Genomic DNA, 18,848 nt, shown 5'->3' with positions numbered 1-18,848 from the left:
TTTCTAATTCTACCAAAATATAAAAACTGCACAGTTATCTGTCTACAAACACATGAAAAACACAAATGCCAATCACAGAATGGTTTCTACATGCATACACATTGTAGAGAAAAAAAAGTACTGCCTACACTTTAGCAGGAAAAATACATTAGTCTAATTAAAATCAAAATAGTCTACATACATCCCCTCACAATTAAATAACTCATCTTTCAAGTTCTTTTGTAGATTAAGGAGTATATCAATCACTCACCATATTTTCTTTTACAGAATCTCTGCACTGTGCACCTGAAGTACTGGGTATTTTAAGCCCAGCGGTGCAGGGGAACACACCCTATGACTTCGGGTTCTTCCTGTTTCAGACCTACAGAAACACAGAGTCTTCTGGGTGAAGTCAAAGATCAGTTTATTGGCTGCAGACCAATTACAGGTATCCAAGAAGTACAACAGCGTGTATGTTCTTAGGAGACTGCTAAAAATCACAGAAACGGGCTTCTCCTTAAATACAAAATATCCTGCTTCAGGCATACATTCCTTGTTGTATGGCATGGTCATTTATATGTATACATTTCAAACGAAAAGGCAGAGTCATGATGACCATCCCACATTCCAGTTAAGCCAGCCCGTAATTATTTACCCAGCAAGGTTCAGATCCCACATCAGATATCGATAGGCCCCAATAAACATGAGCATCTCCTGTTTGGAAAACAAGCCATAAAGCAGGAACAGTCAGGTGTGAAAGAGATTAGCTGGAGGCTCGTGTAGGATGAAAAGGTTTTATGGTGTGTCAAGCCCTGATGCTAATCACAGGTGGCCAGAGGACGGGGAGCTCGTGAGACCGGACTGACCTGGGGCAGCGGGGCCAAGCTGCCCAGGTCACAGAGAAGTCAAAGGAAGGCACATGTGCTCTAAAAGGCCCGTATTTGCTTCATGATATGTAGCCTATGTGAGGGCAACCATAATATGGCCACCGCTCCAAGATGGAACCCACGTAGTGATGTATAATAACGTATACACAGTGCATTCATAGCTAAAACGTTATACAAAGCACTTGTACATACCGCATTGACCATTCGCGGTTCGCTAATACTGGGATAGACAGGGGTAGGGCCCTGCCTCCTACGCAGTCCCAAATTGCAAAGTACGACAGACCCTCCTTTTGCCCTTACATAGGCAATAACTATACTCATTTCAATCCGAGTCTAGGTCAATATTCATGAAGTAATGGAGATGTTGCTGTAGCATCATCCTATTACTTAGCTCGTCCCTCGATACAGGTTTCCTTACACATAATGTAGCACAGAGGCCACATATCGCAGGAGCACACTGTATGCACAGACAGAACAGGAAAAGGATGGCTAAGATCATTCCAATGACCATCAGAACTTTCCAACCCAAAGCAGATATCAGTTCCCAGAACCACCCCACCAGTGACCAATCTCCTTTATCCACGTGTATGGACTCAGATACTTTATGTAGTTTGGAGATGGCTTGATAAAATGTTGAAGCGTTATCTGGTATGAAAATGCAACAACTAGATTGGATAACCTTACATACCCTACCGCGGTCTGCAAGTATGACGTCTAGAACCATGCGGTTCTGCAAAGTCATGAGGCGATCCGCTTGGAGCTCAGCTATCAAATTACCAAGGGCACCAGCCGTAACATTAACAGTAGATTCAACCACACAAGTCAGTTGTCTCAGGTTCCTACTATTGACCATAAGTCCCCAAAACGGCAGGAAACCCAAAAAGAAGTCTCCCGCTTCCTGACCGGCAGTATCCTCCTTACTAATCACGCCCCTCACAACTCTGGTTTTGTGATAGTCAGAGGCAGCAGTAAATGTTGGCGGTAGCAGATTTGCAATATAACATGTGCCCGAGAAATCAGGGGGCAACCATGTATATGCTCGGTCATTGCAGATAAAATATGTACCCTTGGCAGCCAAAAACGCAGGGGAAAACTGTGATGGAAAGGTGTACGTTTCAGTACAGTCACTTCTCCCCAGTTGAGCTCTAGGATTCTGACCATTACCTTGCAAACAGAACCGACCTATGTGGGGTACGACCCAGATTGGTGATGAGATTTTTAGCTGTCTTTCACCCAGACTAATACTATACCCCGTCGCGTTCCACCCTACATAAGCTCTCAACTCTTCTTTGGGAATAGACGAGTATGCATCGATATCTCTGCTCATATCGGCAACTCCTTTCATTAAAGCTTTATTATTGGTGCTAGGTCTGATGGAACGCGGTTGTCGCGGGGAGTAGGCATCTAGAGCAAAGAGAAACATGGTCTGGAATGCCCATGACGATCCATTGTAACTAAACGGCAGCACTAGATAGGGAATACCCTTATTAATGGTATGTGGCATTAAACCACACACCCAGCAATTGGTTGTATTCATGACTAGTTGGTGCTGGTGCAGGAGCTGAATAAACGAGTTGTTTACCAATTCAGACCGTCTAGCTTGTTCATGTTCAGGCAGAGGGTGAAAAGAGTGTGAGGAGACAGTAGGAGGAGGCATAGGCTGTACAGTGGGTGCAATGGGCTCTTGAGAGGAGAAGAATACAAATCCTATAGTAAACACTACCATACTACATAATATAAACAGGCATAAAAATACAAAACGTTTGCTCTTCATTATTTTACACATTCTTGCTTTAAAGTTCATTTCCTCAGCGAGTCTCTCCATCTTACAAAACTCCATCCTCTAATCGTGCCGCTCGCGGCGGGTGAGTATCTTCTGCTAAGGAGTACGCCTGTCAGTCCAGGGAACGCCCTAGACCAACCAGAACCGTTGACCTAACGTCTTCGGCCTGTACCCCAAAGTCTTGGCACCGCGACCCTGCGGCTGAACCCGGATGGTGGTTCGAAAAACAAAAATCAAGAAAGTCCTTCAGATGGGAGAGCTCTGGTATCAAAAACAAAAGGGTAAGGAAAAAGAATATTTATTTGTCCATAGGCCGTGGTCTTAGATTATAATGAAAACGGCCAGGTACTGTCTGATCTTGAAACAAGAGTTCAGGCTCTGTGGTGTCCAATAGAATTGACGGTGGCACAGCTTCTTGCAAAATATCGTCACTCTGTTGTGCTGAAGTTGTGCCTTTTATGCGTGCATCACTGAACGGCACAAAACGAGGTACAGTGTCTGTTTCAGAGTCTGCGATACCCTCCTGGACCCACTGGTCATACGGCAGAGGCAAAGGGATCCTTTTCACATGGGCGCCGTGGATCCAGTTCTTCTTCCCCTTTACTCGAACAGCTGATCTTGTAGACAGAATTACGAGATGAGGGCCGATCCAACGAGGCTCATCGTTGCTCTTGCGCTGGAAATTTTTTACCAAAACCCACGTGCCATGGTCGATAGGGTGTCCTGGAGCCTCAGAGGCCTGGGGACGAGTATCGTGCACCTGTTGGTGTAAAACACGTAATTTAGCCGTCAATTCATACAAGTAATCAAGCAGTACTGGATGTTCGATTTCACTGAATTTCGTCGGTCTTGGTACACCCCATACATTAGCCGGGCGGACAAAAATAATCTCATATGGGCTAAGTCCCACTCGTGAGTGTACGGTCATTCTGGTGGACAGGAGCGCTAGAGGCAGAGCGTCAGGTCATTTAAGACCTGAGCTCGCCTGGATTTTGGCCAGTTTGAGTTTTAGAGCGCCATTGTAGCGCTCTACTAATCCAGCTGATTGGGGGTGATTTGCAGCGTGGAATTTCTGCTTTATCCCTACTCCCTCACACACATTCTTCATCACTTGACCCACAAACTCACTCCCATTATCACTCCACACCATTCTTGGCATTCCAAACCTAGGGAAAAATTCCTTCACAAGGGCTTTGGCTGTGGATAGAGCAGTGTTGTCCTTTAGGGGAAAGGCCTCTATCCATTTTGAAAAAGCGCAGACAACCACCAATACATATTTCAGGTTGTTGCACCTTTCCATGTGGATAAAATCTAGCTGCAAAACTTCAAATGGATATGATGGAGGCGCAAAATGACCAGCTGGAGTTGGGGTTCCCCTACCAGGGTTGTACTTTAAGCATACCATACAATTCTTGACCACATTCTCTGCACACTTAGGAATTCCAGCATTCTGCCATACTGGAGCCAACAACTTACAGATTCCTTTCATACTGATATGTGCCATCCCATGTGCCATAGTAACCACTGGAAGCACATATGCATCAGGTAACAACCATCGCCTATGTTCTGACAGATCAATCCAACAACCATTCTCATCCAACTTACCCATACTTTCTCTACACTTGCTTAACTCTTTCTCTGTGGCTTCAGCTTGAAGGGACTTTACACTCTCTATTGTGTTTTCACACATTCCAACATCACCAATCCATCTTGCAGGGCCTGCAACATACATTCGAGTTTTCACATCTTTTGCTGTTTCTTTCGCAACTTCATCAGCGAACGCATTACCACGACCAACATCATCAGTGATTTTCTTGTGCGCACTGCATTCATAATCGCAACTTGCAACGGTAGGGTCAGCGACTCAAGGAGATCATTCACCAGCTTGCCATTCTGAATCTTAGCTCCATGCGAAGTCAGGAACCCACGTTCCTTCCACAATCGCCCAAAACTATGAGCCACGCCAAAGGCGTACTGGCTATCCGTATATATGTTCACTTTCATTCCTTCAGACAACACGCATGCTCTCGTAAGGGCAATCAATTCTGCTGCTTGAGCCGAATTTTGTGGCACACGCGCAGTTTCCACAATCGTGTGCAAAGTCGTGATAGCATATGCAGCAGTCGTATCACCATTTGGAAGCTTGAAACACGAACCATCCACCCATAAAGTACCATCACACTCAGTCAAGGGAGTATCTTTAAGATCTACTCTTCCTTTCGTCTCTTCTTCTGTTCTAAACAGACAATCATGTTGCTCAATCTCATCTAGGTCTGCTGGGATTGGTAATAGTGTAGCTGGATTCAACGTGTTGCATCTCTTTATGTGTATATGATTTGCTAACAGTGTCAGCTCATAACCAGATAATCACGCGCTAGTTAAGTGTTGTGTCTTGGTCCTGTTTAACAATGTGTCCACAGCATGTGGAACCATAACAATCAATGTATTATCCATTACTAGGCCAGCAGACTGTCGAATAGACATAGCTGCAGCGGCAGTGGCTCTCAGACAACTTGGCAATGCCCTAGCTACTGGGTCCAAGGTTGACGAAAAATACGCGCATGGACACGGTCTGTCGCCAAAAGGCTGTGTTAACACTGATAATGCGCAACCATCTTTCTCATGAACATACAATGTAAAAGGCTTGCTGTAGTCAGGGGTACCCAACACAGGAGCTGAACATAATGCATTACGCAATTCCCAAAAACTTTTCTGACACTCTTCAGACCATGGGATAGGATTCGGTGTGTCTTTGCATGTTAATGCTAACAAAGGTTTTGCCAACAAGGAAAAATTTGGAATCCAATGCCTACAGTATGAAGTAATGCCCAAGAAAGCACGCACTTCTCTCTGTGTTCTTGGCACACTCAACTGTGCAATGGCTTGAATTCGTTCTGGGGTCAGTTTCCTTCCCTCCTTCGATAAGAGATGACCTAAGTAGGTCACTTCTTGTCGACAATATTGCAGCTTTGAGAGAGACACTTTGTGATGAAAGGCAGACAAATGACGCAACAATGACAAGGTAGCGTTTTTGCAAATCTTTTCAGTATCCGCGGCGATTAGTAAATCGTCGACGTACTGAATGAGGATAGCGCCAGTAGGTAAAACAAGTGCATCAAGCTGCGCTTTTAAAGCCTGACTGTATATTGATGGACTTTCACAGTAGCCCTGGGGAGCGCGTTTAAAGTGGAAGCTTCGGCCTCCTAAACTAAAACCAAAAATGTCTCTGCTCTCCTCTGCAATTGGGATGCTAAAGAAGGCATTCTTCAGATCGATCACTGAGAACCATGCAGCGGATGCTGGAATCATGGTTAACAAGGCAGTTATATCAGGGACAACTGGAAACTGTGGTACAACAATCTTATTAACCTCTCAAAGATCAATCACAAATCTGTAAACAGGTGGCTGTGAAGGGTCCGTTCGTTTTAAGACAGGTAAAACAGGACTATTGCAAACATTGCCTCTTGTCTCTTCAATTACACCCTTTTTAATCAAATCACTGACAATTGCTAACAATGCTTTCTGACCTTCATTGGAGATCTTGTACTGGGGAATACGTGGCAGTCTGACATTGGCTTTTAAAGTGACCACGTATGGCGGTATTTCCATAAGACCCACATCATTGGGACCAGTAGCCCAAAGGACATCCGGAAGGGATGACAATTCAGGTGGCATTGCATTTTTAGACAAATACATTGGGGAAATCACTTTCTTGCCTAATGTAAGTTGTACTCCTAAGGGAGAAAAATATAGCGTCGCATGCAATCTTTTTAGCAAATCTAATCCTAGCAAATTTTCACCACAACCTGTCGTTAGGATGAGGGGTGCTTTTAGCTCACAAGGTCCAACAGAAAGTGACGTAGGACTAGAAATCGGGTTCCTAACTGGGGCGCCAGAAAAACCTACTGAAACATTCATTTCGCCAGACAAAGGCGCGCCAGGGAGTTTTGAATGCATGATTGAACTCTTTGCAGCACCAGTATCCAGCAGAAAGGGCTCCGTTACATTTGCTGTAGTTACTTTAACATAAGGTCCACTCTGATCCACTGGCACTGAAACAACTCCCTCTCTCTGTCTATGGCTGTCCTAGTAATCATTATCTTCTACATTGTCATCTTCTGCATAATAATCATTATTGTAGTACTGAGCTGTATTACCAGTCGCGTTGGCTTGCTGACCAAAGCTATTTATGGTATTTTGAGGCGGAAGAGGACGCGCGTTCTGGGGAGCACTTCCACGCCCTCTGCCTCTAGGAGCTTGCTGACCACCTCTACCTCTTGCGCCATACGCATTACTGTTACGCTGCATTAATTTAGGGCAACTATATTTAAAATGACCTTCCTCTTTGCAATATGAACATTGGTTGGGACCTACAGGGATTCGTGGTTGATAATACCCATTCATTTGCTGATTATTCTGAAACTGTTGGGGTTGCTGATAGATACCTTGGGTTTGCCTATTATTATTCTGTCCTCCACGTGGCGGATAAGCCTGCTGTAAGAGGACCTTTGTTTTTAGTTCTTTCGTTTTCTTATCTGTTCTATCCTTCTCATCTTTGTCTCTATTTTCATAATACTGTGCAGTAGCCAGTATTTGCGCTGAAGAGGAAACAGCCTAGGAACTTTCTGAGTCTTTTAATTTTTTACACAACTCGGGAAGTAGATTCTGCACAAATTTATCAACAAATAACCGTTGGCCACCTTCAGTGCTCATGTCTTGACCACTGTGGTCGATAAACGTTTCTTCAAACCTAGTAAAGAAATCAGACACTGTCTCATCTTTCTTCTGCTTACATGCGGATAGTTTATCCCAATTTACGCACATCGCAGGCATTATAGTTTTCATGTAGGTAATAATTCGACCAGGGAGTTCTGCTACTAAAGGGTCAGGTTTCGCGCCACCAACTTGGCCAGCATCTGCAGCAATGATATTAGCCCACGTGTTACCCAATTCTGCAGCGTGATCTACATTACGAATGGATCCCCATAAAGGCTGTGGAACAACATTCCCAAACAACATATCTATGTCAGCCAAATTCATTACACATGATTCTGCAGTTTGTGATAACTCCTTATAATAACCGGTAGGGTTTTTACGGGGATCAGGCAATGTCTGTTTAAGCGCTAACACTTCAGATCGCTTCCATGGAACATGTACCCAAACACGCTGAAAATGAGCTGGGACAGCTGGATTAGCATTTAAATCAGCAGGTCTCCACACTGGAGGAACCTCACGCATCGGATATTGGCGCGCTTTTACCTTTTTCCCCACAGGGAGTTCCTGTTCGAACAATGATTGCTGACAATCGCCATTTCTGAAGGACAGTAAAGTCGCAACTGCTTTATCTACATTGGGACCCACAATTGTACCTTTTTCAAAATCAAATCGTACTCAACACAATTCCTGTGGGTTTGGGTTTGCACCATTATCCTCCAATTCCTCACAGAGGAATTCACACATTTTGTCAAAGACATACCTCTGTGTTGGGGCATCCCATTGATGAAAAACGGTAACAACTGATTCCACATCATAGAGTGAAGGGAAACCAATCCACCTACGCGCCAGATGATCTAACACCTCTTTCTCGTCGGGACCAGGCAGCTGACTGCGCAATTGCTTACGCTGTAAGCCAGGAGTCGCACTAGATGACCCAAAGAGAGGCGACATTAAACTAGTAACTACATTAGCTAGTCGTTGTCGTGCTGAAGGAGAAGTTGAGGCGAAAACGGGGGGATAGACAGAGGGAAGAAAAACAGATTCAGATACAGGTACCTGGGTAGTGTAAGAAGGAGCGCCCGGGTAAACCGCTGGCGTGCTAGGCAAAGTCGCAGGAAGCGCGGGGGTAACAGGTAACAAAACTGGCGACCCTTGAGAGGGCTGCACTGCAGGGATAGGAGCCAGCTGAAGAGGAGCTGGCAGCTGCAGGAAGGCTTGCGGCATATTTACTGGAGGCTGCACATTTACAAGCTGTGGAGGTGCTGTGGCATTTTGCGCATATGGGGGTGGTGAACTTAACAAATGGGACATTAGGGAATCTTTCTCTTTCTCTTTTGTCTCATCTTGCACAAGGGGTGACAAAACAGGGTAACATTTATCAATCCCTAGTTTGCGTCGTCTGTGCAATTGCTCATTCATTTGTTCCTCCTCATTATCTTCAAATTGCACAGCTGCTTGCATCACTGACATACCTCTCTCTCTCTTATTTCTTTTCGCTAGCTTAATTTCCTTCTGTTTGGCTTCCTTTCGCCATAGGCGGAAAGAATCAAACATCGCCGGCCGGGCTTTCTTTTTAAACAATTTCACTTCCAAATTATCTAAGATATCTGTATCGAAACTACCATTTTGGGGCCATTTTAAAACACCGTCCTTTCTGGTATACCGGATCCATACTTCATTATATGCAATGGGGCCCACGCCATGTTTTACATAAAGCTCATAAGTTGGAGTTCCAATTGGAGGAACCGGACATGAATCCTCTAACTGGAAATCCCTTCCACAACTCAAACAAAACAATCTTCCAAATACACTAGCACCAGGCATCTTTGCTCACTAGTCTAGTTCCAAACTTCAAAGGATTATCGATTACGATAGTCTCGTGAATACACGAGTCCTCTGGCTTTGGGGTTTGCAAACTCCAAATCAAAATTATCCCGAAGGATACCAAATTCAAACTGGGAGACGCTCCACTTATACTTAACTGAATATCGATGATCAATGGCGTCACCAGAAGACTCTCTCGATTGTTTCGCTCTCGCAGAAAAGACTTTCGGACCACGTCGACATGCAGGGGTCGATGAAGTGGCGGCCTTCCTCCAGAATTTCCACACGGAGCTCCTCACGAACCTCTGGCTTGGACCGGTACCGCTGAAATCGCGCCGAGTTGGGCGCCAACTGAAGTACTGGGTATTTTAAGCCCAGCGGTGCAGGGGAACACACCCTATGACTTCGGGTTCTTCCTGTTTCAGACCTACAGAAACACAGAGTCTTCTGGGTGAAGTCAAAGATCAGTTTATTGGCTGCAGACCAATTACAGGTATCCAAGAAGTACAACAGTGTATATGTTCTTAGGAGACTGCTAAAAATCACAGAAACGGGCTTCTCCTTAAATACAAAATATCCTGCTTCAGGCATACATTCCTTCTTTTATGGCATGGTCATTTATATGTATACATTTCAAACGAAAAGGCAGAGTCATGATGACCATCCCACATTCCAGTTAAGCCAGCCCGTAATTATTTACCCAGCAAGGTTCAGATCCCACATCAGATATCGATAGGCCCCAATAAACATGAGCATCTCCTGTTTGGAAAACAAGCCATAAAGCAGGAACAGTCAGGTGTGAAAGAGATTAGCTGGAGGCTCGTGTAGGATGAAAAGGTTTTATGGTGTGTCAAGCCCTGATGCTAATCACAGGTGGCCAGAGGACGGGGAGCTCGTGAGACCGGACTGACCTGGGGCAGCGGGGCCAAGCTGCCCAGGTCACAGAGAAGTCAAAGGAAGGCACATGTGCTCTAAAAGGCCCGTATTTGCTTCATGATATGTAGCCTATGTGAGGGCAACCATAAGATGGCCGCCGCTCCAAGATGGAACCCACGTAGTGATGTATAATAACGTATACACAGTGCATTCATAGCTAAAACGTTATACAAAGCACTTGTACATACCGCCTTGACCATTCGCGGTTCGCTAATACCGGGATAGACAGGGGTAGGGCCCTGCCTCCTACGCGGTCCCAAATTGCAAAGTACGACACACCTCTCAGCAAAAGCAAAGAATGAAAAAGTTTCCCTTTCATTTTCCACACATATACATGTAAACATCAAATCACAATCCTTTGCACATAAACTCAAAAGCAAACACACATTACTATTGGTTAAACATTTCAACCCTTTCCAACTGAAATACATTTCAACCCTTCACCCAATCTGCCTTCTGCATGTTACCATAGAAACAGGTCATGGAACACTGCACTGAGCTCACAGGTCACAAGTTCAGCACACAATGTTCCTACACAAGACAGGAAGTGTGCTTGACTTTTCAACATATCAGCTTATCATATATAATGTTCCTCACAATCTGTTTTTGTTAACCAATAACAATCATACCTTTAAAAAACAAAAATATACACCCTACCTTTCAGTGTAGAAAGTTGTTATACAATCAATGATTTCTTGTCGTTTTTCAAAAAACGTTGCCGTGGTGTCGCGCACCCACCGCGAGAGAACCCGTGCACCCAACGCGATAAGATGCACGCACCGTGCAAGCATTTCGCCGCTTTTTGTTTATAAAAAGGGGGGGCCACAGGGGGTCCTTCTGGAACCCCTAAGCAGATCTAGAGGGTCAGAGTATTTCCACTCTGCCTCCTTTATATCTTTTACACACTTATTCCCCTTCCATCTTCAGCCTTGCTTCTACCGAGGCAGAAAATGGCCGCCAACAGTTCCTGGTTTCGAATGTAGAGAGACGCTCGACAGCAAATTAGCATTCAGCGCGCGATCGGGAGGGTGCGTGCTCCGTTCCGGGAGGGTGCGCTTACGGTGTGGGTACGGTCCGCGGATCCTCCGCGGCCATAGATATCACTAACTTTTTTATCCTAATTTGCTCAGGAACTACTGAACAGATTCACACCAAATATGCAAAAGGCACGAGTCCGAACTGAGGACTACCTCTTTGCCAAATTTGGTGTCATTCCGTTCAGCGGTTCGGGCTGTAGCTGCAACAACAGATCCTATGGGAAATTGCATGGGGAAAACGCGTTTTGGGACCCCCCTTTTTTCTCGGCCAACGCTTCACGGATGACCGCAAAACTTTCAGGGTAGGAGCGGAGCGGAGCTGGCCAAAAGTTTGGAGAATTTTGCGAAGATTAAAAATAAATAATAAAAACCTGTGGGGGGGGGGGCTCGAGCCCCCCACAAGCCCCGGGGACCGCCACCTCCCCGGGGCACTACATATTTAAAGTAAGACAGTTTAAGGGCCCCCAAAGCTATAATCATGGTGTGAGCAACATGTATTTTTCTCAACAATGATAATATTGATTCCATTTGTCTCGGCTCTCTGAACAATTGTAAAATGCTCCGATATCTGCAAGGGCCATGTTCGGGCTATATAACATTTTCATAATAAAAATAATAAAAAGAAATAAAGAAATCTCAGAGTTGCAGAGATTGGACAGCAGAGCTCTCCCTCACCTCCATCTGTGTTGCTGAGAAGCAATAAGAGGGGCAGAAACTTGAAAGACAATCTCGTAAAAGCCTATTTGGAGACTCCAAAAGCATCAGACTTCAGGGACCAGCTGCGATTACCGCCACTGATAGGACATCACAAAAGCGGGAGTTGCAAAGCCTGCCCCCTTACCATCGAAGGTGTGTCTTTTACACACAACCACAAAACCCACAAACTTCCAGCATTCACCAATTGCAACAGCATGAATGTTGTGTATGCCATTATATGTCCCTGTGAAAAAGTTTACGTGGGTCAAACAACTCAGAAGGCAAAAACGAGGATATTGCAACATATGAGCAGGGTGAGATGCAATGTCCCAGGAGCACCCCTAGTCGAACATTTTTCGAACAAAATGCACACAGCTACAAGTCTCAAATGGCTTATACTTGAGAGGATACTGCCCAGTCCCAGGGGTGGTTCCATTGTTCAAGCTCTCAGGTATAAAGAGTGCAAATGGATACATTCACTTAATTCAGTAACCGAGGGGCTCAATGAACAAGAAGAGACTTCGAGACAGATGGGCCAACTTTAGTTCTCCCCAGGTCCCTGCCTCTCCCCCCCCACCCCCCCTTTTTTTAAGGACAATTGCACACATTACATAAGGGCACTTTTACTGTATGTTTTTAACCATCTACATGTAGTAACCCCCAACAGTACAATTGTCCTTTAAAATAATATGTCTTTGTTAAGTTAAACTGATTTCAGCACTTAATGTTTCTTCTTACATGTCCAAAAATCACAGCGTTGTTTACAAAAATTATCATTTAATGACTATTAATACCATTTTATTTTCGGAGTGCTTTAGATCTGTTGTCTCTATCATTTATTGTGCTCTTTCATGATATTCTTGTTACTCTTGCATGAATCACTGTGTTTCCATTACATAAAACACACTTTTTTCATGGTGACCGAATACCTTTCTAAGCCTCTAAATTTAGGCAAGATTGTATGATCAGCACCCACATCCAGAATTCATGAAGTGTATTTTTATAAAACTGCTTTTCCCTGAATACATTTATCTGCTTTGCAGAAGTTCAATTGATTTCCTACTGCCTCTTTCAGCTGGATTTTTTTCAGCTTCAATCCTACCCAGCGCTAGTGAAACCCTTTGGCTGCTTTCTTTGAACACTCGTGTCAATCATCATCAAGCTCACGTGGGAGCCCAACCCAGCTTGCCTGCGTAGGCCCCTCCTCTATGAATCAATCGATTGTTTCCATGCAAGGTAGTATCACCATGAATATTCTTTTTCCCTTACCCAATACATTCGCCAAAGCGATTTGGGTTTAACTATCCAAATCGGCATTTTTCCTTCACTTAGTCTGCACACATTTACCTGGCAGAATTTAATTGATTGATTGTTTTAGCTACAGTTCAGCTGTAGCCATTTGACTCTGCAGTGAAACCTCGTGATGCTGTCCTTGAACACACCTGTCAATCATCATCAAGCTCCCAGCTGGAGCTTTGGCCTAGAGTACTTAAGAGCTCATTTCTAACTTGCTCTGCAACCAGAAAGCAGTGTTTCGTGAGGACTCCGTTTTACCAGAATACAATCATTTTTTGGTGAGTTTTACCATTGACCCCTGATTATACCACTCTCAAATCAACTTTCGGTTTCTTAGGGATTAATTTTCCCCTTTATCTTGTTTTCCTTTAGATCTTCTGTGCAATTCATATCACAGTTGGTAAGATTTTAGAATTATTCCAAGCTATTGTGTTTTACTCACATCTGAGTTAGCACTTACAAATACCTTATTTTTCACAGACATGTTGTTAGAATAAACCAACCCCTTCAATCACTTGCCTTGACCGCCCTTGAAATGCTAGGGTGAGTCTATAATACAATTCCTTGATTTAAATACTTTTGAACAATGGGAACTTGAACACTCATTATTATAATACTCCTTCCCATAGGCGGCCTCTCCTCCTCCACAGTCCTGATGAAGACCCGCTTGTGACACGCCACCAAGCGCCCATAGGGTTGAAACGTTGACGATCTATTTTGGCACAGATTGCCGGACATAGTCGCTATCAACTATATAATTTGTTTAACGTACTTGTCACTGCCTCTTGAATTTGGCCCTCCAAAACAAACCGCATCCCCCCACTACCACCTCAGTACACTGTGTATCTATATCACCACTGAGCACTACTATCTCACCATTGTGTATCACTGTATGAATTTTGAAGTGCAAAAATTCTGCAATGTGTTTTTGTTGTATGTAATTTGGTTCGCAGAACGAATGCTATCAATTCTGATACATAAATTAATGAAAAACCCTTTTTCTGTGTTCTTGTTCCATCCCCCATTTGCTTAAGAAATGTTCTGGCTTTCAGAAATGTATCATATGTTATGCTGAAGTAACTACGGCTAACCGCAATACGGATTGTTTCTACCCAAGGGAACCATTGTTCTTTATATATATGAGAAGCAATAAGTGACACTGATACCAGTTGGCCATGAAGGGAGTCTGTCAGTCAACATAGTGGAATGTTGCGGGACTATGTGGGATGCTACCGCCTCTTTCCCCTCCCTGTATTGCTTCCACCCCCCATTAGCTGCACCCATATTGTGGTCCACCTGTGATGGTTCTGAATCTCCTTTCACATACACCATAAAGATATATTTTAAGACTTCATTAACATCAAAGTCCTAATAATATTTATAGATGTAACTATAAAAACAATGTAGTGGCAATTAAAGCAATTAATGAGCAAAATGTTAAAAACAATATTTACATCCTAATGGTGATTCAGAAGCTCTTTACACTGAGTGATGGAACCAGTCTTTGCTCGTCAACCACTCCGTTCCAGCTACTAGCTAAGCTGTTTTAGCACCAAAAGTGTCTGTCTGAGTTGAGTTGTTGCTCTATACTTTTAGAAAGCCTCACTCTGTCTCTGTGTTTTTAGGTCTCGCTGAGCCCCAGCGCTTGCGCTGGCTCGGAGAGACATTTTGTAGTTGTGATTTTTTAAAGTGCTGCCTGCGGCCTAAAGCTTGAGTGCACGCGAGCGTGCACGCGCGCAGCCGCCAATCAATGCTGCGCGCGCACCACTCGTGTGCTTGCCACACAGCGCGTCCCGTCCTAGCGATCGCAATCACTTTCGCTTTGATCGCGATCGCTATTACTTTCGCTTTCACGTGAAAGTAACGGCCGCGCGGCCAATGCTTGTTTTTCTGTTGCTGTCTGTGTTGGTTTACCTGTGTCTGTGCATCCCTGTCTTTGCGTCTCTATCTATGCATCTCTCTCAGTGCATCTCTGTAAGTGCATTTGTCAATCTGTCTCTCTCTAAGTGCGTCTCTGTAAGTACGTTTGTCGATGTGTCTCTGTCTGTGCATCTTGTGTCTGAGTCTGTGCCTGTATCTTACTGGCTGTACATCTGTCTGTACTTCTGTAACTGTGCATTTATTTAAATATGAGTCTCTAACTCTGTGTTTTTATTTTTTCCTTTATCCTCACACATATTGCAGTCCGCGCCCTTTTCAAAATCAAACAAAAAAATGCTACCAACGTCCAGTCATAAGCGCGTGCAGGTTTTGTGCTGCAAAAGCGTCCATTCGCCCTATGAAATGATGCAGCAAGAGGCTGTGTAATTAAACCTTTTACATGGTATTCCCCCTTAAACATCCATTCACCAGGGTGGTGCACGCGCCTCGCTGTTTGTGGCCCGGCGGCTTGCTTCCAGCCAGAGAGACAGGTAGTGACCTCACTGTCTTCGTACATGGTCTGTGGGGTCCGTGTCAGCTGCTTTCACCTTAGAAACGATGCTTCAGAGGCTGCTGTGTGGAGCCGAGCAGAGGTGCGTTGACACAAAATCCACACCGCTGCACTTTACGGAGGTCACGAGTCACCTGGGCCAGCACTAGGGGTCACTAACCACTGGGGTCACTGACAGGAAACGGGGCTCAACACTACCTCGCCCTCTCTAAAAGAAGTGCTTCGAAGCACTCCCGCTGCTCTGAGTGTGTTTAGCTGCAGCGCCACTTTTGCACAGTGCACTTGCGGTATTCTCTAGTGGCGGAGAGCCCCGCCCCACACACACACACAGACACAACGGAACGATATTTACTCCCGCAGTCTCTGATTGAATGTGTTGTGTCCGTATTTTGTTTTGGTTTCACACACACATATCAGGCAGCCTTTGCGAAAATAGTGTGATTCTGTGTACGTGTATGTGTGTTACTAACTCCCCAGCTTGACTCTAGAGTTTACATTGAACACTATCTCCTTGCTAATTGGGGATCTCGAGCACGAGATACCATCTCTGTAGCTCCTTGTCTAAGAGTTTACCCAGTGTAGGGTTTGCAGCGCTATTGGTCACTGGACATAAGAAGGCCGTTTCAAGGGGTCTTTGAGCCGTTACTCTTGGGTGGTTATGTGAGTGTGACCTGCTATGGTAGCACTGCAAACTTGTTTATTACGGCTGTCCCCATAAAACGAAAAATACTACTCGGTAAAAATAACCAAGGTCAATGTGCGCCAATGTACGCTTTTGCGCAGAGAGGGCGGGGCCGTTAGTAAAATACATCTGGAAAACCCCTGCTATCAGTTACTGGAGTAAGTCATCTCTGCCTTAGTTGATGCTGTGTCAGGGCGTGGGCCCTGAATGTAGTCGCCGAATGGCTATTAAATTATAAACATTTGCTGCGTGAAAGCCATATTGTAGCGTGATCTACATACTACACAAAAAAGGTGTTATTTTGGCCGACTTGTTTTCCCTTAAATTGTAATACCTTGGTATCATTAATGTAATACATTATCTTTGTTTCTTTTGCGCCTGAGGTTCGGTACTTTTACGGCTGCTTTCCAGGTCTTTAAATTTAGACAGTCTGCATTAAGCAACAGAAGGCACAGAGTACTCTTTCTGTGGCATTCGCAAGCTTAATAACAAGCATTGGCATAGCCAATAGGTCTCGCCTTTAGGACCTTATAAGTGTTTAGCCATGCAACAGTTGATGTTGTTGCACCAAGGATATTGTGCTGCATAACTAAATACTTATAAGGTCCCAAAAGCGAGATCTATTGGCTATGCCAATGCTTGTTTTAGTTGTGCTGCTCCCAGCAAGCTGATAAGGCCAAGCTGGTTCGGCGAAGACTGACTGTAGCATTCAGCACAGATGTTTACAACTGCGCTTGCACAAACAAAGGGGCAGATTTACAAGCCCCTATCACCATGGGACCGTCACCTTTTGTGACGTTTCCGTGGTGATAGAGGCCTTGCCTTATGTACAAGGCAGCATTCAGCCACTTAAAGTGGCTTAATGCTGCCTTGTACATAAGGCACCCTTTCACGCTATGCTTAGTGTGAAAGGATTGGGCAGTGGGTGTTGCGGTGGGCGTTCCACTGCAACATCCATTGTATTTGACGCTGCCCCCTATGTACAATGGTGGAGTACACAGGAGGCAGCGCCAAAAGCTAGACCAGGAAAATCCTGTTCTTAAGTTGGCGAAACGAGGAGAAATGCATTATTTCTCCTCGTTTTTGCTTTTTCCATGTGTGCTGCCTTGTGCAGCACACATGGGAAAAGCAAAATGCCATTGTTTATGTATAGGAAGGTGTCCCTTCCTGTACATATACAAACCTTTAAAAAAAGCCATTTTGTCCTTTCATGTGTTCTGCATGAAGCAGCACCCATGAAAGTTATAAAATGGCATTTTAGGATTGTTTATGTGCAGGAATGGACACCTTCCTACGCATACCCGATCCTACCCTGCACGCAGACACCCTTGCACTCTGGTGCAAGGGCGCCAGCGTTGGCGCTAAGTTGTTAAACTTAGGGCCATTGCAGGGAGAAACGCAAGGCTGCGCCACATTCTGGTAAATTTGGTGCAGGCTTGCTTTTCCGAAGTGGCAGGGCGTGTTGTTAAGTCCAGGAGGCTAACGACATGCTCCGTCACTTCATTGTACATATCCCCCAAAGTCTCCCAACAAGTCCTCTCTGCCTAATAGCAGTTTGTACCAAGTTTAAATGCACATTTCTGATTACTTTGAAAACGACATTGATACATTAATATTGTTGCACCTTCAGTTAATTCTACAACATATTATAGATCAGTACTGGAGCTTTGGATTGGTAAAAACCATCCAAGCCACCCTGGAACGAATAGAAGCAGTCACTGACACACATGTTTGGCTTTTATTAGGGCCCATCAGAGACACAGTTTGTCCAGACACAAGGGAAGCACCCAGTATAAATTAAAGCAATACTCGTTCATGCTAAGAGTTCTGCATAACTTATAAAATAAGGAATCGGGGCACTCTGGGTGGTACCCAGGTTTCAGGTAGAGAACAGCTCCTTCATACAAAGCACTCAACAACACCATCAACTCTAGAACTGTTGAGAGTTTTAAGCATAGGATGATCATAATGCCATCCATGCCGAGCTAAAAAAGTGGCACAGTGCATCGCTCAGTTGCCCTAGGTCTCTAAAGTCTGGGACTGATAGAGTTTGTGGATACTGGCTGATACAAGTATTTCAAACATCCTGTGTGTTTATTTGTAGTTTTTTTGGCTACGAAGAACGACACAAGACGTGTTCAGTTTTCTCCCTTTTCTGCCCTTTCCCATAGGCTACACCTGTGAATGGGGTCACCTTTTTTACAGGAAGAAGTGTGGTAAGGCAAAATGGATGGGCATTTACTATTATCAGTTCTATGAAAGTACCTAAACAATTTAAAAAAAAAAAATCCCAATAGCATGACATTGTGTCTATTGCTAACTTCTGAGTGGTACGAATGAGAGCTATACCTGAGCTTATATTATTGAGTACAACTTTAGATAGCTTTCTTTCACACCTATTTTTTAGTTATTTAATATTTCATTGTCAAATGTTGCAGGGTCGGAACACAAAATGTATTGTAAGCCATGGCAATGCAAGATTCTGTGTATTGCGTGTACTTGTACAAATTACAAAAGGTGTTTATTTCTGTGATCAAGAGATATGGAAAAGGGGTGGTACATTATTTTCACATATTAAATT

This window comes from Triturus cristatus, chromosome 3_1 (assembly GCF_964204655.1).
Source record: "Triturus cristatus chromosome 3_1, aTriCri1.1, whole genome shotgun sequence".
Taxonomy (NCBI): Eukaryota; Metazoa; Chordata; class Amphibia; order Caudata; family Salamandridae; genus Triturus; species Triturus cristatus.
This window is presented reverse-complemented; position numbering follows the sequence as displayed.